The sequence below is a fragment of the Herpailurus yagouaroundi genome, unplaced genomic scaffold (assembly GCF_014898765.1).
Source record: "Herpailurus yagouaroundi ecotype Mexico unplaced genomic scaffold, PumYag 141, whole genome shotgun sequence".
In the NCBI taxonomy this organism is placed as follows: domain Eukaryota; kingdom Metazoa; phylum Chordata; class Mammalia; order Carnivora; family Felidae; genus Herpailurus; species Herpailurus yagouaroundi.
In genome coordinates, this window is record NW_024412396.1 from 36,541,126 (window position 1) to 36,567,976 (window position 26,851).

Consider the following 26,851-nt stretch of genomic DNA (forward strand, 5'->3'; position numbering starts at 1 on the left):
TCGGGGGGGGGGGGAGGGCGGGTGTGAGTGGGTGAGCGCGTCAGGACCCTGCAACGTGAGCCCCCTCTCAGTGTCACCTAAGGGCAGCCGCGCACATCTCTGCACAAATCAATGACTCCAGACCTTAGTATTCCCCTCCTCTCCCTCTATACCCCCGTCCCTGTCCCTTGCAGACTTGCCCTTTCCCGGTGAGCTCATATTTAATTACCTTAATGTTGGAATGAATAAATAATGGGTTGATGAATAGCTTATGGAACGCGATAAATAATACAAGATCAGAGCAGGGCTCCGGGCTGCAGACTCTGGAAGAGCGGCTTCTCCCCGGCTGACTTCAGTTCTAGGAGCCTAATTCCCTCTACCATTCTTCCTTTGCCCCCACTGCCCTCCAAAGGGCACAAGTATTCCCAGCTGGATAGCGCTTCCCTCGTTTTCAAAAGGCCACGACTATTTGGGACCTTGGGAAGAGCTGTTGACAGCATTGTTGCTGAGCAAATAAAGATTCTGAGGGTTCATTTGTGATTTGGTATCTTAACGTTCTATGGTTTGAGCCGGCAGGCTTCTGGACTCAGTTTCCCCATCTGCGCCGTTGCGTTTTCCGAGGCCACCTCTGCTACTGAGGAATGCCCAGAAGCTTTACTTGCTATTAGCAAAAATGCTTTGGGAACCTCGTACGAAAGGCGCTGGATGGGGTGTAAATTAAATAAAACTGTGTCCGGCTCCAATAGCTGTCTGATTGTAACCTAATCCTTGCCCTGCTCTGAGAGGGACACTGCCCTCAGAGCCAGGACGACAGCGGCTCCAAGAAGATTAAATAAAGAGGGGTGTGTGTGTGTGTGTGTGTGTGTGTGTGTGTGTGTGTGTGTAGATTGCAATGCTGGCCTATTTTACTGCGATAGAATGAGAGATGTCCTGCAATTTCAGCCCCATCATCTGTTATTTTGTGTATATGTGGAGAATGTTTAGTAAAACTGCACAAACAAATAAAGCTGTAATTATCTTAAGCCTCATTTGCACACCTTGTTCCAAAGCAATTATTAAAAAGATTTTGAAAACAATTAGCGTCTCTAAACAAAGATAATCTATTGTCAGTAGCTGAGACTGGCAGGAGATAAGAACAATGCTGGGAGATAAGGAGAGCAGAATGGTAGAAGGAGAGTGACTTTATAACTATACTTATCTCTGATTAGATAAGTTCAAAACAGAATTTTAAGTACACTTCAAAAATGCTTTTGATTTAAATGCACCCTCTTAGTGAATGCGAAGGACAGACTCTAGGCTCTTTAAACTGGCTTGTCTTCTTTAAATATGTTTTGAGTCCACGAGCCAGAGCCCAGCTCCACAGAACCATTTACATATTGAGACATAAGTGGGAGAAGGAACACTGCGGAAGTTTCCCCCTATATAATGTATATGGTTTTAAAATAATGTGCCCAGTTCAGTGCACCCTGCAATATATATATTTTAAACTCATGAAGCGTTTCACCCTCCTGGCTGTCTCTCCAGAGATTCGGAGTAGAGAGAAGCTGCTTCTCCCCCAAACTCCCACACACAATGCATTTTGCATCCTTAAAAGTCTGCAGTATCCTGTGCAATTAGACGTTGGAAATAGATGCTGATATTTCATTACCTTTAGGGTTATTTTTTAAATGCATTTAATGGGTGCATAGTATTTCAAAAGAGCCCCTACCACATGGTGTGCCCAATGACTTACTTTCTAAACTGGAAGCCTGGCACGCCTGAGCCCAAGCCCATGTGTCTGGTAATTTTCCCTCGCCGTCTTATTTTAGTGCTCATGATGTTTCAGATGAAGCCTTAAGGAGCTGCAGTGTCCTGCCAGAAGGAACGTCTCTGCTTGGAATAGTCCTTATTGACATGGCAGCTGTGTGAAGACCGGAACGGAGGTTTAAACTCCGCTCTAAAAATCAGTTAATACCCTCAAGTCTGGAGCAAGTGCGCAGAATTAAAATGTGTGTGTAGGGGGTGGCGGGTCTGTAAGTACAGCCGCCTGTCTTTGAAGACAAACGGTAAGTTGAGTGTGGGGTGGACTTCATAATTAACAATTTTGTGTAAGGAAATGAGGCATAGCTTGGACAAATAAGGGCAGGTATAAATTTACAGGGGAGGATGAGGAGCAGAAAGGCGGCAATTAGACACCAATATGACCACCTTTTTCCCCCGCTTCCTCCAGACCTCTCTGCCCACTTCTTTTCATCTTTCTTCAAAAGGAACAAAGACGCGATAGACGTTGGCGACGACTGGGGAGACGACTGTGTGGGTGCCGCGATTGCGGGCACCGGGGTTGATGAGCTGTGGTGCTAGTCCTCAGAGGCCGCGCTCGGGCCAGCCAGCATTTCTCCTTGCGTTTAATCCAATAGATCGCGTAACTAGAAAGGAGAAGTGCTATTCGCTTTGCACCAATGAGCCTACCTGCTATTTCGATCCCATGGTTAGGGAAACCAATTGTTATAAATGTTAATTGTTGGCTCGGATATATAAGGTTTCCCAAAATGGAGCCTTTCAGTGAAAACCACTAAGAGAGGTAAAATGACATGAATTTACAAACCACATAAACCAAATGATCCATTTTAAATCGCACACAGAAAGGTTTGAGTTGTTCTAGTAACTTAAAACCTTTGCTGTCAATGCAAATCACACGAAAAACAGAGATGCGTCGGAGATTTAAAGGGAACGAGCAACTATAGCCTCTGCCCTTGCTGCTTCTCGGCGGCTCCCGAGGGTAACGCGGGTGGCGAGGGGAGCCCGACGCCAGGTTTCGGCGCTTCTGTGCCTCCTCTGTGCAGGTAACCGCCACGCGCGCACAACTGGTTTATGGAAAAGGCCAATGCACTAGTTGCTGGTGGGGTTTCTCGGCGGGATCGATATAAGGCCTCAGCTCAAAAATTTCTGTGTGGAACCCACTTGTTTCTCTTATGGCTTGGAGAGAGATGTACTGGGTCTCCCGGCCCTGCTTTCTCGGAATTCCTTTGCCTTCAAGAACCACAGCGGGGATCCTACTCTACCTACAGATACTTGGAAGGAAAGAGCATCGAGAGGTGCTTCTTCAATAAATTAGCGTCGTCGCTCTAGGGCGGCGAGGAGACTCCCCAAATCCTGGCTGAAGTGACAACATTCATCTTTTTTCTCCGCTTGGTCGGAAACTCCGGGTGCCCTCGACCCTTGGGATCCCGGGATCCGACGGCCAGCGCGGCGCCGCGGCGGGAGAAGCCGCCCACCTGCCTCCTGGGGGGACGCTGCTCCCCGCGAGGTCTGAATAGGCCGAGGGCTCAGGCAGGGAGATTTGCGGACCCCGAGAAGAGAAACTCAAAACCAGTCCATTAGTAAATGAGTTTTGTGTTGTCAAGGTTCTTTCCCATCCACTTGCTGTTCTGAAAAATAGATCACGTTTCGTTATCTTTAGTGGGAATCTGCAACGTGACACCGGATCCGCGCGGCCCCCGCCTCTCTGCCTCCCTCCCTTCCAGGCTCGTTCGGCGGGGCCAAGGGGAGCCGGTCGGCCTCCTCGGCTTGTTCCCGAACAATGAAGATTTGTCTGTTCCCCTAATATATTTATATATGTAAGGAGGGAGAGAGTTTTCTCCTGGAAGCGGGAAGCCGCGAGTGGAGCCTCCCGCTTCCTTGGTGAGAAAACCCAGCGCCAGCCCACGACGCCGGGAGACCGCCGCCCCCCGCCCACACCTGGACAAACAGAGCGGGCTTCGAGCCCGGCTTGCTGCTAAAAACCCTGCCGCCCCGCGCGGCTCCTGGAAATACAGGCTCCGCATTGTCCCGGGGTCGGGGAAAGGAAAGAGAGAAAGGCTAGTACTGAGAGACAGCGCTTCGAGGGAAGTCAGATTGGAGGACAGAGCTGGGGTGTGTGCCTGGGGGTTTACCGGCCCCTCTGTGTGCATCCCCCTCCGCGTCTGCGCTCTCTCGGTCTCTCTAACTTATTGTCTCTTTTCGATCTGGAAGAGGAAACTCGTTTATTTTGTGTGCCAACCTGGTCTATCATTTCTCTTTCATTCTCTTTCCTCTGCCCCATCCTCTCTCCCTCTTTCCCTCACTCTCATTCTCCTTGTCTCTTGTTTCTCTCTGTCTCTGTCTCTCTGTGTGTGTGTGTGTCTCTCTCTCTCTCTCTCACACAGACACACACACACACACACACACACACACACACACACACACACACCCTTCTGGATCTCTTTCTTTCTCTCTCTCCGGTTCCCCTCCCTTCCGCAAGGCTCGGGGCGCCTGCGCCTGTCTCCTACTGCCGCGGACCTGAGGTTTCACAGACAGAGGGTGCTGGCGCAGGGCGAGTGAACTCTCAAGTCTGGGCAGGGGCGTCGAGCTCAGCCTGCAGACGAGCTACGCTGAGTGGTGGCATGGTCAAAAGGTGGGAGAGCCGGTGGGTAGGGCGGGAGAAGTGGGTTGGCCACCTGGAGGACAGGGGCCGACTTTAGCTCAGTTCTGAGAAGGCTGTGGCTCAGGAGCTCACCAATGTTCACATTTGACGCAGAAGATGCCACTCAACCTCGGATGCCAAACACCTTTGTAGAAAGTGAAGGAGAGTGTTGTAAGAATCCCTTCTTAAGAATTTAGGACATTCTTGTCACTTTCTCTTATTAATATCGACTTAGGGCAAATTTACCAAAAAAAAAAAAAATACCATCCGAGAGTCCTTATCTTCCATGGAATTTCCAATCAACTTTTTTTCTCAACTAATGTACATCCTGAATACCGCATCTGTCTAAGCTAAGAAGAATTTCCTTTTGGGAGGTGAAAGCCTGCAGCTCCTCCTGTTCAGAGGAAAGTGCTAGTGACGGTAATGCAGGGTGACACTAAATAAACAGTTAGGGTGGACTGGAAAGATGGAGTTAATTATCCAGTGAGCTGCGTTTCAGCCCAGACCATCAGGGGCTGATTTGTTTTGGCTCATAGTCCGAGGAAGGAGACAAACCACTCTCTTCCATACATCTCTTAGGGATCCTGATCGCTGATGTCTCAAACAAAACAAAAACCAAAACCACTACTCAGGTATCACTATTTCAATTAAAATTTGGTTTATTACTCCTCTGCAGACTCTGCAGAAAATGTCCACTCCATTACCACCTAGCCCTGGAGAGAAGACCCAAAGTGACCCAAAATTGCACTCCCTAAATTTTTTTTTTGGAGGCCCTTTGGTAGGGAAAGTGGACATCTAGCACCCCCTCCCCATCTCTTCACTTAAATTCTCACAATTTTATGTAACTACATGTTTATAAAAACTAAGACGTGGGCCTGGATTTCACGATGGTTTTCCTCCTCCCCCCCCCCCAAATCAGGCCTCGTGAAATTTTAGATGCAATTAGATTTATTGTTTGCGTGATTCACTGACTATCCGGTTTCTTCAGGTAAGCCTGCACTTATATATAAATCCTAGTAACTTAAAACTTCCCTCTCCCCACTTTACTCTTCTCTCCCTCCCCTCTACCTCCCTCCCACCTCCCTCCCACCTCTCCGCCACATTCTGATATTAATAATCCCCGGCTGCCCCTCTTTCCGGGTCATTACGGTACTGCTGGTCTCTAATCAATCCTAATGCGATGGCAATTGGAGTCCCTGATGACTGCGGCTCGGGTTTCTTGTAATGGCTCTACCACATTTTCCTGGACCTCCTCCTTTAACCTGAGATGCCAGGGGGACGAGTCCCTTCTCGGCTGCTGATTACTTCAAGATGTGGGGGCTGGTTTGAGCAGAAGGAGAAAGAGACGCGCGCACAGCGTGGCTACCACTGTGGGCTGAGCCTCTGGGGTGAGCAAGGCGTCTGCGCAACGGGTGCCCTCACCCGAACGCCTTTTGCTACACCCTTTTTTCTTTTCTCCCCATTTTCCAGGTCCAAACTCACCCTCGCGGGCAAAGAGGAAGATTCTTAAAACGCTTTCTCTTTTCTTTTTCCTCGTGCGGAGATGCTTCATGGTCTCTGGGCCTCTACAGTTCTCAAGGGTTCCCAAAATGCAGTGCCTGCCTGGCTCCCAGACTAGGCCTGACCCTTGCTCAGAAGTAAACGCCTCTCCCCATTCTTCAGAGCCAACTCCCCTTCCTGCTGGTTATTTTCTCCCAGTACAATCCCCCCCCCCCCAATTTTAGTGTACTTATCCCTAAGAAGAACAGGAGTCTTCCCCATCTTTCTCGCTGACCCTCGACGTCTATTTCCTTCCTCACTCCAGTAGTGCCTGAAACTCTCAACCCGTTCCTGATCCAAAGCTGAGGCCAATCCTGCCAGGAAGGTTCATCGCTCACAACCTTTAACCTCTGCAGACAAAGGTCCAATACTTCGTTCTGGCTGGTGCCATTGGGAGAGACAACCGAGAGTGGGGAACCTCCTTCTCCCCTTTCGATAGCTCGCTCGCTTCCCCAACCCTGGTCCAGGCCCCGCAGCTGGGAGATCAGCACGTTCGCGGCATTTGTATTCTTCCATTTCTCAGCCTAAAGCCATTTAGCCGTAACCCGAGCCCAGGATAATTGCCACGTTTCTGCCGCGATACTTCTAAAAACAAGATAATGCTTCTGAATTGCGGAAGAAAGTGCTGTGGACAAATTGGGCGCTGAGCTGCCGAGATGGATCGCTTTGTTAGGGGCGGCCGGTGGTTTGTGACTCAATTAGTGCATTTCTGGGAGCTGCTTGCGCTCTGGAGCCGGGTCAGCAAGAGACCAACTACGCCTGTCTCTCCCGGGCGCAAGAAGAGTTTGGAGGGGGGGGTGGGGGCGGTGAAAGTACTTCAGGCCTGTACCGGTCGGTGCAAATCCATGCAATAGGAAATGTTTTTGCATTCCAACACGAATACATTGTTTGGGTTCTAAAGGATCCGGACTTTTACCGACAGAAGCTTGACTGCCTCTGCTTCGGAATGGGCCGCGCGGCGTTTGTCTGAAGCACTAGTGCCCTGAGCTGTGCAGAAAGAAATACTGGGTGGAGTGTGCTGAGAAGGTGCCCACTCACCCATGCCCCTCTGCGCGTCTCGCCCACCCGCCTAGACCTGAATTCTGCCACAATTTTTCCAACATCTGGGCTGTAGCCCTTCAGCAACCCCGCAGGGCGAGGCTTCCAGGCAGCCCGCAGACCGCGAGGGATGCGTTTAGGGCTTGGAACAAGGCTGTAAGAGCTTTCCTTGCCTCTACCCAAGTTCACTTGCCAACCTCCCATCACCCAGCTTGCAGGCCCACGTCCACCTTTGGCGGGCCCGTCTTGGGGTCCGGGCGAAGCGACTCTGCCAGGTGCGCGCGCTTCCAAGTCGCCGCGCACGAGCGCGGAGGAGAGCTCGCAGCCCCGCCCGCTGGCAGGCAATGCCTAGCCTGGGGAGCCAGGCCTCCCTCGCGTCCAGCCGCCCGCGCCAAGAACCCCTCCCGGAGGCCACGCGGGAACACTCGGGCGCTGCGTCTACGCCAGGGACAGCTCCGCCCAGTCCTGCAGCCAGAGGTCGCGTGTTCCCGCCGGGCCATCCCCAGGCCCGGACGTGAGCAGGCCTCGGATCCCGCGGCTGTCTTGGGTTGTTCCCCGCGGCGATTGTTGGGACCCAGAGGCGTAGGGGCGTGAAGTAGGAGGGGACAGGACTGAGGAGCGCAGGGGCAAGAAGCAAGCGCGGGAAGGTCAGCGGAGCAGGGATGGGGTGCAGGCCGGCGGCGGGCGCGGCTGCAGGAGAGAGAGGGCGCTGTCTTCCTGGCAAAGGATCACCGGGCTGGCAGGCAGGAACCGAAACAAAAAAATAAAAGAAAACCTGCCCGGCTGAGTCGCCGGAGTGAGGGGCGCGCGGCGGGGAGGGGTTAGGGTGGCAGAGCGCATATTCTCGGCCCACCACCCGGGAACCGCCTGGCCTGCCGTGGCCTTGCCAACGCCTAGTAGCCCCCAGCGGGACAGGCAGGAAAGGGAGCCTTCTTGGGTTCTTTTAGCTTTTCCCACAGTTGCCTTCCTTCAGCGCCATCCTTCCTCGGAAAACTGGAGATGTTGGGTAGGGTAGGTCGCGCTTCAATGACGATCGAAGTGTCCCCAGTTTCCCTGGCGCGAGCAGGGAGGGGAGCGAATCCGGACCCCCTTTCTCCGAGCGGGGCTGGCTTTTTCGGTTTCGTGAGTTCCATGGAAGGAAACCGGAAAACCCACCAATCTTCATTTCAACGCGCCGCCGTACCAAGTGGTCTCACGCGGTTTGGCCGCGCCTTGACCAGGAACAACCAAGAGAAGACCCTCTTATTTTACTGTCACTAACTAGACGGGACACGCACGCTCAGAGACCGGAGGGTCCGGAAGACAATTGCTATCAACCATTCCCCACCCAAACCCACAAATCTAAAAACTGGATTTCTGTTAATTCGGGAGAAACTGCTATCCCTCCATTCCAAAAGTACATACTCTGTCATCTACAAAGGCCAATGTGTTCTTGTCTTTCCGTGCTCATAATAAACTAGGCAAAGCAAACCAAAAGGATCCCAAACTGCCTCATCTTCTGTCTCGAAAGGTCTCTCTGTATTACCAGATGTAAAAAGGCCCTCCTGGTTTTTACATAGATAACCAGAAATGAACGTCTCCTTACACGTCTGCCACCAGAGAGTCTCAAGCTCCAGCCGCCATGTGAATCTCTTGGGGAGTAGCGACTCTTCCATTCCATAGCCCTTCCAGCAGAATTTAGGTGGCCCTGTAGTTCCGTCTTCGGCAACAGAGCAATTTCCTAGGAGTAACTGGGTGGGCTGCAATCCGCCTGCCTCTTCACATTGAGAAACGCTTCTCTTGTGGGAACGTCTGTTTCTATTCATCCGATTTTCTAATTTCTTTGATCAGCTTAAATATTTTCTTGGCAAACGGAAATTGACCATGCCATGAATATGATAACAACCTGCTTGGAAAAAAAGCTATATTGTTTCCAAGCAGCAGAAGAAAAAGGGGCGGGGGGAGGAGCTGGCTGTTAGGAATGTCTGTAACAGATTTCTGCACATAACATCTCTGCAGTCTCTGAAGCAGCTTTGTGAAGCTGCCTTTTCCTTTAATATAGTTTCTTCCCTTTCTCTCCTCCCCTCAGATAAACACACACCTGGTTTCCTAAAAGTCTTTGATAGTCTTTATAAAAAAAAATAGAACTTCAATAGATGCCTCTGGAGAATTTCCCTTTAAAACATAGATGAAAGGCAAGGTTAATACAATGTTCTCTTAATCCCTTTGCTTTCTGAGTCAAAATAAATATTTTCTTCTGCATATGATTGTACATCCTGCCATTTGGCTGTGGCTATAAGCAAATCGACCGGTAATAAAAGTGTTTTTGCGACCGTGTATTGAATGCAGTTCTCTTGAAATCAAGGGGATGGTGAGGGAGAGGGAGGAGTCATACTTCACAGGCAGGAGTTGGTGGGTTTCTGAAAAAGCTGCAAGAAAAGGACCTTTCACCTCTCATTAGTGATGGCATCAGTGCTCTGGCAGAGTGGAGCTGAGGTCATGTTACATATGGCACACAGTCTGCTCTGCACTTGAAACGTCAGCTTTGAAATTTTAGAGAGGGGAAAGGTCATCTTTAATAAGCTAAAGTCTGGGGCTCCCATTGCCCTCCTCACAAACTGGGTGGGTGTCCATATGCTTCAAACCTTCTGCACAAGTTTTTTTTTTTTTTTTAATTTGTAGTTTTGAGCTGATTTTTGTTTCACATCTTCATTTAAGTCATAATGGTTTCAGCTGTTAATACTCCAAAAGGCCTTTCATTTTTATAGCAACTCTGTCATCTTCCCTTTTCTTGTTATGCAATCATAAAGCCGTCTGTTCTGAGTGATAGCTTTTAGAACTCAACTTCCCAGGAGAAATGAAGTGGATCTGTCCATCTGCATACATGGATCCAGACATGTGAGCTATAGGGTTACTCTTCTGAGTGGGTAATTTAGGCTTCACTCTTGTATACTACATAATTTACTGAACCTTCAAAACATTAAAACTTCCATATTATGTAAAAGCTCTGGTTTCTGAGAACTTCCTGGGTACTACTAAAATTTTTCATGCCAGTTACTGAAATCTCACATTTTATTTTTACCATGTGGGGGAAAACTCTCAAATCAGAATGTATTGATTCTTCTGTAAGGCTTAAAGCGAAGGCTGACTGACAGATGCTATAATGGTAGATACAGCACTGGGGAAAAAAGTGCTAATATCTTACTTCCTCATTCAGAAAATATTAGGAACATTTGTGAATGTTTAGTCCTCAAATTTGTTCAAGAAGTGAAGTCAACCAAGCCCAAGCCACTGAACTCAACCCAGATCTCTTTGTGCCACTGTCAAGGTAGATACGAATATTTTTCTTTCATGTAACTCTGCAAGGAACTTCTCAAGAGTGAGTCGGTTCCTGAAACTTTTTCTCCATATGGACTTTCTATCCAAGAGGAGTTGCTTTGCCACACCATTAAATGCATTCCTCACTTACTTGTCTTTGTATCTGTCAATGTATTTAATCTGTTTATCACATATTCCAGATTTTGGTTGTTTTTCCATTTTTTTTCTTCCTTTACATAAAACGTATGTATTTTCTCCTTATGAAATAAACTTTTTAAATATGTTTATTTATTTTTGAAAGCGCGCGCATGTGCGAGAGAGAGAGAGAGAGAGAGAGAGAGAGAGAGAGCAGGGGAAGGGCAGAAAGAGGAAGAGAGAGAATCCTGGTGCAGACTCCGGGCTATCAGCAAGGAGCCCATTGCAGGGCTCAATCTCACCAACCGTGAGATCATGACCTGAGCCGAAATCAAGAGTCCCACGCTTAACTGACTGAGCCACCAAGGCGCCCCAAAATAAACTTTAAAAATATGTTTATTTATTTTTGAGAGAGACAGAGCGTGAGTGGGGAGTGGAAGAGAAAGAGGGAGACAGAGGATCTGAAGCGGGCTCCACCCTGACTGCAAAGAACCTGATGCAGGGCTCAGACTCAGGAACCTTGAGATCAAGACCCTAGCTGAAGTCAAACCCTCAACTGACTAAGCCACTCAGGTGCCCCTAAACTTTTTTTTAAAGTTAACTCTACACCCAAGGTGGGGCTTGAACTTAGGATCCCTGAGATCAAGGGTCATGTACTGTAACCGAATGAGCCAGCCAGGCACCCCTCATCCTTATAAAATAAACTTTAAAATGGAAGACAACTATGTATGATGATCATTTCAAACAGTAGACTTGATTTTTAGAAATTTCTTCTCCCGTTCTGCAATTGAAAAACATTGGAACAATCTACAAACATCCCCTTGAGCCAAATAAGGTTTCCTCATTAATAAAGAATTTAACGATTGTGATATGCAGATAGATGTTAGTTTAGTTTTGTTTCTAGTTAGGTTCTCAAAAATCCTTAATTTTGGAGAAGCGAAAATGTAAAAGAGCAATCTGCAAACTAGCAACTGAAAGTATAGATGAATAGAATGACTTCACAACCAAGGATGACATCAAGTAAATAATTTATTTCTGATCACTTTCATACATTAGGGTTTACTGCTACTAAGCTAGTGGACTTTGTGATACTTCAGCTAACCCAAAGCACTTGAGGCTTTGATGGCCCAAATGGTTTATTAAGTTCAATCAATTGAGTCAATAAAAAGTCAAGACGAAGATGAAAACACTATAGTCTTAGGGAATGCGTGTGTCTTTAGGAGGGAGGTAATGTTGTTTTTTCTGTTTGTTTGGATCTTTCTTTCCTTTTTTTTTTCCACTGAGTTTTAAAACTTCTAAAAATACTCCAGGAAAATTTAAGAGCTGACTGTGTCACCCAGTAAGCTTGAAAAACAAGAAGTGAAATATTTCAAGAGGCAGGTTCATCACTGACAGGTCGATAATTCATTCAAGGCCCATAAAAGGAATACTAATAATTTCCACTTTTTATAGGATCCCTCACTCAAGAAACTTTAACATTTTACAAGCCTGATCTCATTCATGTTCACAGAACTTTGGGAGATATTATTCTTATTGCAAAGGGTAATTATCCCTACTAAAAAAAATATGACCGAGAGATTGTATAATTTGTCCACGAATTATAATTCAGAGACAGGGTGAAGATAAGAGCGATGAACCTCAGTTCCTTGCCAATTTAGTTTTAAAAAGCAATATTCCATAAAGGGATCAATGATTAGAGTGATTAGGATTTAGCGAGTCCTTGTAAAATATTATTCTCCTTAAGTTAGACTCTAAAATTCAGGTTCAAGATTTGTGAGAAATTTAATAAGTATCTTTAAACTATCATGAAAAAGACAATGAAACATGAAGTGGCATCAGTCCACGTGGGTCTGGTAGTTCTACCATCCTGTCTAGAAGTAAGCAATAGTTTTAGTTGGTACAAATGTCATGTGGGAGGAGACATACAGATTATAGAACCATGAGCTAATTACTACAGCTTAACTGTCCCACAGAGAAACTATTAAGTGTTCATAAACAGGGTTACAATGGAGTATGTATTCGATGCCAAGACTGGCCTGTGCTTTCAATGCTTACAGTTCTTTCTTTGACTTATTTAGGAGAATATTATAAATTCCAGAAAATTAAGGATTTAGTTAATTTTAAGGCCAGTGCTTCACAAATTTAATGGGCAAGCAAATGACCTGAGGCACTTGTAAACATTCAGCTTACTAGGTCCTACCCCTAGAGTTTCTGATTCTTTAGGGTTTTTTTTTTTTTTTAATTTTTAAGTTTATTTCTTTATTTTGAGAGGGGAGAGGGGAGGGCAATGCAGGGGCTCCATTGTTCTTGACATCATAACCTGAGCTAAAAATCAAGAGTTGACACTTAACCAACTGAGCCACCTGGGTACCCCTGGTTCTTTAGCTTTAAAGCGGGACCCTGGAATCTACATTTTAATAACCACCTTGGGTTATTTTAATGCAACTGATTAATGGACTATTCTTTGAGGATAAACATTGTCTATGCCCGAGGTAGGATCAGTAAAAAAGGAAGGTTCTATCAGCAGGAATAAAGTTTAAACTCCAAATTCTGACCTAAGTAGAATTTACTCTTCTCTGTGTAATTTCAAAAGAGGACTCTTAGATGAGGTTTTACTGGTGGGGAGGATCTTTGGGTTTCTGAAGAATTTTGCAGGAATTAAAACGTTTCCAGCTAGTAATTAGATAGAAATTGTCCTCTTTAAGAGATGCTTCTGCTGAATGTGTTAGCAGGCAAAAGACACCCAGCCCAGGAGAATGAGACAGGAGGGAAAAATCTTTGAAGGAACTCTAAGCACCAGTCATAAAAATAAAGCAAATCTCATTGGCCAAAGAACAGTGAATAGGACTGTGGCAGAAAACAAGGGGCCACTATTGCCTCTTGAATGCCACCTGGAATACCAAAAGGTTTTTAAAACATTTCTCAGTGTGCCTGGCCCCTTTAGAATAGTGTAACCCAACTGGGCCCCAATCCCATAAGATCTTCAAGAAATGAAGACACTCTGGAGAGTTGCCACAATATGATGAAAGGAATGGAAAATAAAATTTAGGAGGAAATTAAAAGTGGCTGTTGACACTGCAAATAGTGGTCATTTGTTAGTTAGAAAGGTATAGAGGGGGGCGGTGCCTGGGTAGATCAGTCATGACCTCTGGCTTAAGTCATGTTATCCGTGTTCATGAGTTTTAGCCCTGCATCAGGCTTGTTGCTGTCAGCACAGAGCCGGCTTCAGATCCTCTGTCCCCCTGACTCTCTCCGTCCACCCCCCCCCCACTGTCTCTGCCTCTCTGTCTCTGTCTCTGTCTCTCTCTCAAAAATAAATGAACATTTTTTAAAAAAGGTATGGGGGAGCCTGGGTGGCTCAGTCGGTTAAGCGTCAGACTCTTGGAGTCCATGAATTCGAGCCCAGCATTGGGCTCCGTGCTGACAGTGTGGAGCCTGCTTGGAATTCTTGGAGCACCTGGGTGGCTCAGTAGGTTAAGCGTCCAACTTCAGATGAAGTAATGATCTCATGGTTTGGGAGTTGGAGCACTGCATTGGGCTCTATGCTGAGAGCTCAAAGCCTGGAGCCTGCTTTGGATTCTGTATCTCTGTCTTTCTCGGCCCCTTCCCTGCTCTAGCTGTGTCTCTGTGTCTCTCAAAAATAAATAAACATTTAAAATAATTTTAAAAAGTATAGAAGGGTTTTTATAGTAAATAACACAACCACAGGGGCTCCTGGCTGTCTCAGTTGGTAGAGCATGTGACTCTTGATCTTGGGGTTGTAGATTTGAGTCCCATGGTGGGTGTAAAGATTACTTAAAAAAATATCTTGGGGTGCCTGTGTGGCTCAGTCAGTCAAGCATCTGACCCTTGATTTCAGATCAGGTCATAATCTCACAGTTTGTAAGATGGAGCCCCATGTCTGGCTCTGTGCTGACAGCACGGAGTCTGCTTGGGAGTCTCTCTCTCCCTCTCTTTCTCTGCCCCACCCCCCACTCGTCCTCTCTCTCTCAAAAATAAAAAAATAAACATTAAAAAAAATCTAAATAAGTAAGTAGCACAACCACATAAATCACAGTGTCTTGCTTACAAGAGGGAGATTAAATATTGGGAAAGGTTAACCATCATAATTAATTATTTTTCCTCCTTTAAACATCATTTGAAAATGAGACCATGGAAACATAGACTCCAGGCTCTTTGCCATTGAAGAGACCAAGAGGTCTGACACTCTAAGTAGAATCCCTCAAAAAAATGTTTTTGATGGGACAACCCCAGCTGTGCTTACACACTTCAGTGTCAGAGAACATCTGTTTTGTGTGTTTCACTATTTGCCAAAACAAGAAAGATATGAATGGTGTTAACAAAGTCACATGGAATCCATGGTTCTGTACAAAGGAGATAAAATGCCAGAGAAACATGGAGGGGATCTTCTAATTGGCCAAGTGGAAAGTTAGAGCAAACTGTGCTAGCTAAACTGCTTTCTCCAGTTTCCATTTGAGGCATTTCTGCTGTTTGCCCACTGCCTAGTAGGCTGCTGGAGTTCACTATAGGAAAAGTAAATATTGTCATTTCAAATAAAGAACTGTTTATTATATAACAGAACAGAAGCTGCCTTCTATTTTTGAGACTCTGCTAAGTTAATTGGGGACAGTAACCAAAGCAGTTGCCCAGGAGATGGTGTTTTCCAACAGCTACCGTCCTTCAAGCTAAACTGGGTTCATGTTTGTCCACAAAGTGGCAATCACATTGTTCTTGTCATTGAATGTTCTTTGGCTCCTGTTGGGACTGAGTAAACGGGGGCACCATTTGTACTACGTTCCCATGCAGCCCATTTGATTTCTGCAGTGAGAGCCAACCAGAAGCCAAGACAGATCTAAGCTAAGCCTGATGTCCTGCCACCATTAATGGGATTTAGCCCAGACTCTTCTCAATGAACAGGGAAAGGTTTACTTAATGCTTACTTCTACCTAACTCAGTAGTTCCAAAATTTTGGTAGATTTGGGACTGGGCTCAGTTTTCTTGGTAACTTCTCCACATCCATTTTGATGGAGACTTGTCTGCTGCCCACATTTTGAGAAACACTGGTTTAGGTGCATGATAGGGAAAAGAAATCTAGACTGGTGGTGAATTAAGATAAACACAAAGTTTGGGTTAATAAAAGAGTGTTTTTCAGGAAAAACACTTCAAACAGTTATAATGCTTTCTGTTTTCAAAGGGCTTCTTACATCTGATCCTCACTTGTGAGATGGACAAGGAAGAACAATATTATTAACTCCATTCTACAAATAAAGAAACTGAGATAATGAGTGTAGTAGTGACTGGATATGTGGTAGAATGGAGACTAGAAGCCTGAGTTTTCCTGTTTTGTTTACCCACTTGGTAGTCTCCTTTCTAGTAGGTCAAGATATGTAGATACTCCTCAAACTTTTTGATGGGTATAAGACATTTCATGAATTTAAAAAACTTATCTAACTCTTACGAATGGGCATGTCTTTTGTTTCCCTCCAATCTTTTTCTTTTATAAATAATGACTCTGTGACTATCTTCACACCTTTATCTTTGAGTACTTGTGTGAATATGTCTTTACAGCAAATGGCTAAAAGTGAAATTGCTGAGTTAAAGGGTATGTATTTTATTTTTTTTTAAGTTTATTTTTATTTATCTTGAGAATGATACAGAGAGCAAGTGGGGGAGTGGCAGAGATAGAAGGAGAGAGAATCCCACACTGTCAGCACATGAACCTTGAGATCATGACCAGAGCCAAAATCGAGTTGGGCGCTTAATGGATTGAGCCACCCAGGTGCTCCAGAGGGTATGCATTTTAAATTTTAGATGTTTAGGGGTGCCTGGGTGGCTCAGTCAGTTGAACATGCAACTTCAGCTCAGGTCATGATCTCGCTGTTTGTGAGATCGAGCCGCCCCTCCCGCCGGAGTCCCGCTCTGTGCTGATAGCTTAGAACCTGGAGTCTGCTTCAGATTCTCTGTCTCCTTCTCTCTCTGCTCCTCCCCTGCTTATGCTTTGTCTCTCCCTCTTAAAAATAAATATTAAAAAAATTTTTTTTTAAACTTTTAGATGTATATTACTAAATTGTCTTTCAAAATCTATACCTTTTTGCATTCCCCTTGACCGTATACAATAGACTATTTTTCCTCAAATGTCCATCTGTTTTGTTTGATCTTTGCCAATCTGATTGGGAAAATGTGACTAACTTTAAAATTTTCATCATACTGTTATTAAAGTATCGTATATTGGTATATTTTAAATTATGTCATATATATACATATATATATAATTAGATAGCATAGCGTAAAAATCTGAAGTGCACAGCTCAATAACTTTTTACATAGGTATACAGCTGAGTAACCACCATCCAGATCAAGATATAAAACATTTCCGTCAAAAATACAATACAATACAATACAATACAATACAATACAATACAATACAATAAAACATTTCCATCACCTCAGAAAACTCTGTCTTGCCACTTCGCCCACTCACCCCAGGAATAATCCTTCTTCTGACTTCTATCAACACGAATTCATTTCCCCTGCCTGTTCTTGAATTGAATATAAATGAAATCAGTTTTATGATGTCTTCCTTCACTCAACATATCTGTGGGATTCATACTTGTTGTTGTATATATCAGTAGTTCATTCTTTTTTGTTATTGTTTTATATTCCACTATATGAATACACTATGCATTAGTAATCCATTCTCCTGCTGATGGACATTTGAATTGTTCTAGTTTTTTACTGTAATAAATAAAGCTGCTATGAACTTTCTTGAACATGCCCTTCATTGAGTATATATACTCATTTCTCTTGGTCGTAAACCTAAAGAATTGCTGAGTCCTAGAGTAGCTTTAATAGATACTGCTTAATAGTTTTCTAAAGTTACACTCCCACCAGCAGTTGTATGAGACTTCCACCTTCTCCCCATCCTTCCCGATATTCAGTGTTTTTGTGCTTTTACATCTTAGATTTCCCAATGAATATATAATAGTATCTTGTGTTTTTAATTTCCATTTATTTATTTATTTATTTATTTATTTATTTATTTATTTATATTTTAGAGAGAGAGAGTGCGAGCGTGCAAGTGGGAGAGAGAGGCAGAGGGAGAGGAGAGAGAGAATCTCAAGCAGGTTCCATGCCCAGTTCCAAACCCACCATGGGGCTTGATCTGATGACACTGAGATTATGACCTGAGCCTAAACCAAGTTACTAGCTCAACAAACTGAGCCACCCAGGCACCCCTAATGTACATTCTTCTGATGAATAATGATGCTGACCATATTTTCATATGCTTATTAGCTACTTGGATATTCTCTTTTGTGTGGTACTTGTTCAAATCTTTGCCCATTCTTTAAACTGTTGTGGGGTTTTTTGGTCTTTTTTTAAAATTTGTTTGAACTCTTTATATGTTCTGATTATAACCCCTTTGTCAGATGGATGGATAGATAATTATTGTAGTTTGTAACTTGCCTCTTTACTCACTGGTATTTCTAATAAACAAAAGTTCTTAATTTCAATTAAGTCCAATTATGTTTTTATTCTTTTATGGTTATTGTCTTTTGCATCTTATATAGGAAATCTTTGGGGTGCCTGGCCGGTTTATTTGGTAGAGTCTATGATTTTTGATCTCAGGGTTATGAGTTTGAGCCCCACACGGAGGGTAGAGTTCACTTAAAAACAACAACAACAAAAAACAAAAAAAACTTTGTCTACCCCAAGGTCAGAAGTTCTACGTTTTCTACCCCCCCCCCTTTTTTTTTTTTTGCTGCTAAAAAGCTTTATTGTTTTCATTTGGTCCACGGCTTGGGCGAGGGCTTCAGGTGGTTAAAAAGCAGCCTAGTGGCTGCAAGGAGAGACTCAGGCACAAGCCCTGGCACCTGGGGGATGCCAGAAGGACCCTCTCAAAAGCTGCTGGGCTCCAGAGACTTCTAGTCGTGCTTGAGGGTGAACCTTTGGAAGAGATACTCGCCCAGCCCAGCGTGGGGGCCGGGCAGCCTGCGGAGATTAGTCAGGTGGTCGCCCATCTTCTTGATGAGTTTCGCTTCCTCATCTGGAAAGTGATTCTCCAGGAAGTCACAGAGATGGGGGTCTGCGCGAGCAGAACCCAGGGCATGCAGATCCAAAAGGGCCTGCTTCAGCTTCTTCTCCAGAAGCAGGGCGGCTTCCATGGCGTCCAGGGTTTTACCCCACTCATCTTGGGACAGTGTCTGCACTTCCCAGAAGAGGGCGCGGCCGCCGAGCTGGTTTTGAGTCTTCAAGAGACGCTCAGGGCCCTCCCGCTTCTCAGACACCTCGCTGGAGAAGTGGTCCAGGCCTTCCAGACCACGTGGTCACGGTCGAACTAGAAGGCCAGGGAGAGGTAGGTGTAGGAGGCCTGCAGATACATGTCGACCCCGAGGTTGACGGCTGCCTCCACCTCGGTGGAATAATTCTGACGAATCTGGGAACTGGGTTGATCGGTAACGAGGAGCTAAGTTCAAAATCAGGTGTTGGCTGGCTCGGGAGGCAGAGGGTAGGCAAGAAGATGGCCCCGAAGGTTGCAAATGGAAACAAAAGTTGGAAGGTGGTCGGAGGCCGGTAGAAGGGGCGTCCCTGGGTCTGTTCCGTCCAAACACTGTTGAAGCAAGAGACAGATGCGCAGGACCGCGGGTGTACTCTCCTATGTTTTCTTCTAAAAGTTTGAATATTGTAATTTGACAGTTTGGCATTTTTATTTATTTATTTTTTCAACGTTTTTTATTTATTTTTGGGACAGAGAGAGACAGAGCATGAACGGGGGAGGGGCAGAGAGAGAGAGGGAGACACAGAATCGGAAACAGGCTCCAGGCTCTGAGCCATCAGCCCAGAGCCCGACGCGGGGCTCGAACTCACGGACCGCGAGATCGTGACCTGGCTGAAGTCGGACGCTTAACCGACTGCACCACCCAGGCGCCCCCAGTTTGGCATTTTTAATTAAAATTTTTTAAGTTTATTTATTTTGAAAGAGGGGAGGAGGAGGAGCAGAGAGAGAGGGAGAGAGAACCCCAAGCATGCTTCACACTCTCAGCGTGGGGCCGATGTGGGGCTCTAACTCATGAACCTGTGAGATCATGACCCCTGCTGAAATCAAGAGTTAGATGCTTAACCAAGGGAGCCACCTAGGTGCCCCTGGTATATTTAATTTTGACACATTTATACTTATGAGCCATTTTTAATTTTTGTATATGGTCTAAGGAAAGAGTTAACTTTGTGAGTTTTTTTTTTTTTAATCCTCGTAGTTCTGGTCTCACATGTTAAAAAAATCCAAACAAACATATTTTCTTGTGCAGAATTGCATTGGCACCTCAGAGAGAAAATAGTCAATATTTTACCATAAATATGTTAGATGTAGTTTTTTGGTATTTTTGTAGATAGCTTTTGTCAGATTAATAAATTTCACATATATTCTCAATTTGCTGAGAAGTTTTTCCTGAGTGCATGTTTATTTTATCAATGAATTTTCTGTATCTAATGAGATAATTATATGGTTTTTCTCTTTTTCTGTTAATGTGGTGAATTATATTAATTATTTTAGAATGTTAAATCAACCTTGCTCCCCTGGGATGAACATACTTGGTTACTGCATTTTTAAACAATCTCTGTATTCAATTTGCTAGTGTTTTATTTAGAATTTTTGCATTTATATGCAGGAAAGATTTTGGTTTTGGCATCAGATTTATGTTAGCTTCATAAGATAAGTAAGCTGGTGTTACCTTTTGTCTAATCTCTGAAAGGGTTTGAGAGAAATTATCATTATTTGTTCTTAAATATGTGGTACAGGGGCGCCTGGGTGGCTCAGTCGGTTGAGCGTCCGACTTTGGCTCAGGTCACGATCTTGCGGTCTGTGAGTTCGAGCCCCGCGTCGGGCACTGGGCTGATGGCTCAGAGCCTGGAGCCTGCTTCCGATTCTGTGTCTCCCTCTCTCTCTGCCCCTCCCCCGTTCATGCTCTGTCTCTCTCTGTCTCAAAAATAAATACAATGTTAAAATTTTTTTTTTTTAAATATGTGGTACAATTTATCTTGAAAGTCACCTGGGCCTGGTTTATTTTTTATGGAATTTTAACTATAAATTCCATTTCTTTAGCATATATCAAAGTATTAGCATTTTACTTCTTTTTGTATCAGTTTTGGTAAATTGTATTTTTTGAAGAATTTGTGTACATTGTCAAATTTATTGCCATAAAGTTCACTGTGTTCTCTTAGTATCTGTAGAATGTGTAGTAACATGACATTTTGAAACTCCTAATACTGATTTTTTGTGTTTTCTCTCTCTTTTATTGACTTTTTAAAAAGATTTTATTTTAAAATAATTTATACACCCAATGTGGGGTTCAAACTCACAACTGTGGGATCAAGGGTTGCATACTCCACTAACTGAGCCAGCCAGGCGCCCCTCTTTTATTGCTTATGTTTGCTAGGAGATGATAGATCTTATTATTCCATTAAAAATGAATTTTTAGCTATGATAATTTCTCTATAGTATGTATACTTTCTATTTCATTGATTACTGTGCTCTCTTTACTGTTTCCTTTCCTTCTACTTTATTTAAGTTTAATTTGTGCTTTTTCAAGTTTTATAAAATGAAAGCTTATTGATTTTAATTTATTTTTATTTTTCTTCAAGTAAGCTCTACACCCAATGTGGGGCTTGAACTCACTACCCTGAGATCAAGAGTCACATGCTCTTTGGACTGAGCCAGCCAGGTGCCCCTAGAGTACTGATTTTCAGCCATTCCTCTTTTTTTTAAAATGTATTCATTAGAGGCCATAAAGTTCCTTCTAAGCACTGCTTTAGCTACATCCCATAGCTTTTGGTGTGTTTTATTTGCATTATTCTTCAGTTCAAAAAAAATTTTTTTTTATTTAAGTAGGCTCCACACCTAGCATCGAGCCCAATGCAAAGTTTGAACTCACAATCCTGAGATCAAGACCTGAGCTGAGATCAAGAGTCTGAAGCTTGGGGTTCCTGGGTGGCTCAGTCGGTTAAACGTCCTGACTTTGGCTTAGGCGATGATCTCATGGTTTGTGAGTTTAAGCCCTATGTCAGGCTCTGTGCTGACAGCTCAGAGCCTGCAGCCTGCTTCTGATTCTGTGTGTGTGTCTCTCTCTCTGCTCCTCCCCTGCTTGCACTCTGTGTGTGTGTGTGTGTGTGTGTCTTTCTCAAAAATAAGCACTAAAAAAAAAAAAAAAAAGAGATGCTTAACTGAATGAACCACCCAGGCACCCCAGTTCAAAATATTCTCTAATTTCCTTTGTGATTTCTTCTTTGGCCACAGGTCATTTAGAAGTGTGTTCCTTAATTTTAACACATTTTGGGATTTTCTCCTTATATTTCTGTGTCGATTTCTAATAGTTGGAAAATATACTCTGTATAATTTCAGTCCTTTGAAATTTGTTGAGTTTTGCTTTATAACCCAGCATATGGTCTATTTTGGTGTGCTCTTGAAAAGAATGTGTATTCTGCAATTATCCGGCACAGTGTTCTCTGAGTTTCAATTAGGTCAAGTTGCTTAACAGTGTTGTTTAAATATATTTTCATTGACAATTTGGTCTTTTTGATTTTGGTTACTAGGAAATGTGTGTTAAAATCCCTAATTATGGGGACACCTGGGTGGCTCAGTTGATTGAGTGTCCCAAGTTCACCTCAGGTCAAGATCTCAGGTCAAGATCTCATGGTTCATGAGTTCGAGCCCCTGGGGCTTGAACATGGGATTCTCTGCTATCAGCACAGAGCCTGCTTTAGATCCTCTGTCTCCCTCTGTCTGTGCCCCTCCCCCACTAGCACGTGTGTGTGCACACACACTCTCAAAAAAGAACATTAAAAAAACCAATTATGATTGTGATTTCATCTATTTCTCTTTTTAGTTTACTTAATTTTTGTTTCATATATACATATTTTCTTATATTTATTTTAAAAGAGAAAGAGGGTGGGTGTGAGTGGGGGGTTGGGGCAGAGAGAGAGGAGATAGAGAATCCCAAGCAGGCTGTCAGCACAAACACGATGCTCCATCTCATAAGCCAGGAGATCATAACCTGAGCTAAAATCAAGAGTCAGATGCTCAGCCTACTGAGCCACTCAGGTGCCCCTCATGTATATTTTTAAATATTTTATATGTAAGGAATATCTATGCCCAATGTGGGGCTCGTACCTACAACCCTGAGATCAAGAGTCACATGCTCCACTGACTGAGCCAGCCAGGAGCCCTAATTTTTGGTTCATATATGCTAAAGCTATGTTATTATGTCCATACAGACTTAAGATTGTCAGGTTTTCCTATTGAACCAGTGCTTTGATTATTATGAAATGTTCTTTCTTATTTCTAGCAACACTTCTTGCCTGAAAGTACATTTTGTCTTATAAATATGTCATGCCAGCTTTCTTTTGATTAATGTTTTCATGCTATGTCTTTTTTTCACCCTTATACTTTCAAGTTATCTGTGTCTTTATGTTTAAATGTATTTCTAATGAACAACATAGTCTTTTCTGAAAAACTGACATCCACTTACTTATAATGAGCTTATTGACATAATTGGGTTTAAGTCTACCATCTTCTATTTGTTTTATTGATTTCATTATCTTTACTCTTCCTTCCTGTTTTCTTTTATAGTAATTAAGTCTCTTTTATTTTGTCTCCATTTAATTTTTGTTATTTAGTATCTTTGTAAAGAAATTACCAAATGGTATATATTTTTTCATTTTTTTTCTTAATGTTTTACCAAATGGAAAATTTAAAATATTAAGTCCTTGGGACTACCTAGGCGGCTCAGTCAGTTAAGTGTCTGACTTTGGCTCAGTAATGATCTCACAGCTCCTAAGTGTGAGCCCTGCATCAGGCTCTGTGCTGACAGTTCAGAGCCTGGAACCTGCTTTAGATTCTTTGTCTCCCTCTCTCTCTGCCCCTCCCCTGATTGTGCTTTGTCTCTCAAAAATAAATAAACATTTTTTAAAATTAAAAAGAAGTTTTAGAGTTAATTAACATAAATATAGCAAAATTCTTAAATCTATTCCTAGGCTATTAGATTCTATACATATTTATATTAAACATTTATTTTATATATTATTTATAACATCTTTTACTTTTATGTTTTAAAGATTTTTTTTTAGTGTTTATTTTTGAAAGAGGCAGAGTGTGAACAGGGGAGGGGGAGAGAGAGAGAGAGACAGAGACAGAGACAGAGACAGAGAGACAGAGAATATCCCAATAGGCTTCTCGCTGTTAGCACAGAGCCCGACTCAGGGCTCAAGCCCCTGAACTGTGAGATCATGACCTGAGCTGAAATCAAGAGTCAGAGGCTTGGGGCACCTGGATGGCTCAGTCGGTTAAGCACCTGACTTTGGCTCAGGTCATGATCTCAAGGTTCATGAGTTTGAGCCCCGCATCGGGCTCTTTGCTGACAGCTCAGAGCTTGGAAGTCTGCTTTGGATTCTGTCTCCCACTCTCTCTCTCTCTCTCTCTCTCTCTCTCTCTCTCTGCCCCTACCCCACTTGCCCTTTCTCTCTCTCAAAAATAAGTAAACATTAATAAAAAAAAGAGTCAGAGGCTTAACCAACTGAGCCACCCAGGTGTCCCTATATTTTTTATATTTGAAAACATTTGTTTTTTATTTAGATAATCTCTATGCCCAACGTGGGGCTTGAACTGACAACTGTGAGATGAAGAGTTGCATGCTCCACCGACTGAGCCAGCCAGGCACCCCTATGTTAAAAAAAACTTTTAAAATCTTCTATATGATTACTACTGGGAATCTAGAAAAGCTATTATCTTTTAGCTGGCTTCTTTATTGACCTCTCATATTTGTTGTAACTATTTTCATTATTCCCATGGATTTTCTAGTTTAACCTTAAGTCATCTGCAAACAATGTTAAATGTTAAAATTCCTTTCAAATATGTCTTAGTTGGGGCGCCTGAGTGGCTCAGTCAGTTGAGCATTCAACTTTAGCTCAGGTCACGATCTCATGACTTGTGGGTTCCAGCCCCACATCAGGCTCTGTGCCTCAGAGACTGGAGCCTGCCTCCGATTCTGTCTCCTTCTGTCTGCCCCTCCCTGTCCATGCTGTCCATGGTCTCTCTCTCTCTCTCTCTCTCTCAAAAACAAATAAACATTAAACAAATTAACAAAAAAAAAGACAAGTATGTCTTATGTTGAACCATATGAAATTGTCAATATTTTGCCATTTTGTCCTATAGAAATGACACTTTCATATGGTTTAACTTACTGTATCTTTTCTGCCCTATATTTATTACCTTAGCTTGAAACTCTGTAATAACACTGGATAAAATCAGCAATAGAGGACCTTTGTGTTCTTCCTAATATTAGTGGCAGTGTCTTTTAACATTTAATTTTTTAAACAAAAATATGATGTTTAGGGCTGTGTTTTATTACATTAAGCAAGAGTTCTTCTTTTTCTGGTTTCTATAACTCTTAGGAATGTCTGTTAAAATTCATGAAATATCTTTTTGCTCTCCATAAACATGTACTTATGGATTTTTTCCTTTATTAATAGAAATTATATGTGTAGATTGCTTTTTAAAAATTTTCTTTATAATAGTTTTTAAAATGTGCTACAAGATTTACTTTATATGCTTTTATTATCATATTCATGTAGCAAAATTAGAAAATGTAGAAAAGCAAGTATAGGAAAATAAAATTTTATTCCCACTATGTAGAGATTAGCAATGTTAAAATAAGTAGATTTCTCTGTGCTGACCATCTCAAATTCCATGTGAAATGTTTTAGGTCATGGTGTAATGGTTTTTTTTTTTAATTAAAAAAATGTTTATTTTTGAGAGAGGAGAGAGAGAGACAGAGACAGTGTGAGTGGGTGAGAGGTAGAGAGAGATGGAGACACAGAATCTGAAACAGGCTTCAGGCTCTGAGCTGTCAGCACAGAGCCTAATGTGGGGCTTGAGCCCGGGGACAGCGAGATCATGACTTGAGCCAAAGTTGAACTCTTAACTGACTGAGCCACCCAGGCTCCCCTGATGTAATGGTTTTTGATACATAACTGGATTCATTTCATTAATCGTTTATTTATAATGTACTTATTCTCATTGGTGAAATTGTTCATGGTTCTTTTTGTAAGTCATGGACATGTTTGAAAATCTGATGAAAACCTTTACCCTTTCTTCAGAACCATATATATGTGTGCATTTGTGTGACATATACACACAATTATCCATTCGGTTTCAAACACTGATGGACCTTCTTGAAGATCCATCAGGAATATTCCAGGGTCTAGAGACTCCAGCTTAAGAACCATGGTCTGATTTTCTTTTTTCTTTGCCAGGTTCTGGTATAAGAATTGAGCTAAAATTGGAAGCTCTGCTTTCTTTCTTTCTTTCTTTCTTTCTTTCTTTCTTTCTTTCTTTCGTTCTTTCTTCTTTTTTTCTTTGCCTTTCTTTCCTTCCATTTCCTTGCAGATTTGAAAGAATTTGTGCCTAAAGTCCTCTAAAGTAGGGACACTAATTTCTTCATCTTACCCATATAGAATCAAGTTTTATTAAATAGTTTATGGATGAAGAAAAAAGAGTTTTACGTATATTTTCGTAAGGTCTTTAGTAACTTACAAAATGATCAAAATTGCATGAAAGGGTGGGGGAACCTGAGGAGTGTTAAATGGTCTACACTCCGTATCTTTCATTGAGGGCAGTCAAGAGTACTCCTGATGGTTGATAAACCAAATAATAGAGACATAGCATATTAGTTAGAGTCCTAGATAGTTCCATGAGGAGGACCCAAACCAGAAGTGGTCCAACGTGACTAACTCCCAGGCCCAGAACTAATGGTTATGGGCTGGAAGAAAGAGAGTAGAGAGACTTATACTTGTCAAACTACACTCCCTAAATCTGCAGGTTGAATTTTTATTTCCGTGGCCATGTTTTTTTAATTTATATATTAACAAAAAGTAGAATGCCATGTAAGAAACCTATAGGATGAAATTTCAGAGGAAAATCCATGGAAATAATTATATAATTATTACCCAAGAAAGACTGATAACAGGTGGCCAAGATTTCAACTCAAGAAGCCAGAAAAAGAAAAACAAAATAAGTCCCAACAAAACGGGCAGAACTAATACAGATGAGAGTAAAAACTAATAAGGGAGAAAAAAAAAACCCAGAGAAGAATAGAAACGAATAATAAACAAAATGTAAAGCAGGAGCTGGTTTTTCAAGACAGAGACATTTTAAAACGTTAAGAGAGAGATTTGTGGGGCACCTGGGTAGCTCATTCAGTTAAGCATCCGGCTCTTGATCTCAGCTCAAGTCTTACAATCAGGGTTGCGATTTCAAGCCCTGTGTTGGGAATGAAGCCTACTTTAAAAAAAAGGAAAGGAGGGAGAGACAGAGAGATTTGTAACTTTGATCAAAGACAAGTTTCCTAGTTTCAACAGCAAAAGAAAAGTACATTTTCCCACCTTCTGAATATGTGA

The 26,851-nt window shown here is 43.0% G+C and overlaps 1 long non-coding RNA gene and 1 pseudogene across 1 annotated transcript in view; one reads left to right on the forward strand and one right to left on the reverse strand.

Annotated features, from left to right (window-relative positions):
- Nucleotides 1-18,153: 18,153 nt before the first annotated feature.
- On the reverse strand, nt 18,154-18,860 carry LOC121032388 (ferritin light chain-like; annotated as a pseudogene).
- Nucleotides 18,861-26,851, forward strand: part of LOC121031297 (uncharacterized) — a 23,024-nt gene continuing 15,033 nt past the window's right edge. The window contains exon 1 of the long non-coding RNA XR_005790656.1: nt 18,861-18,957. This is a non-coding gene — a long non-coding RNA (uncharacterized LOC121031297). The remainder of the gene's footprint in view (nt 18,958-26,851) is intronic.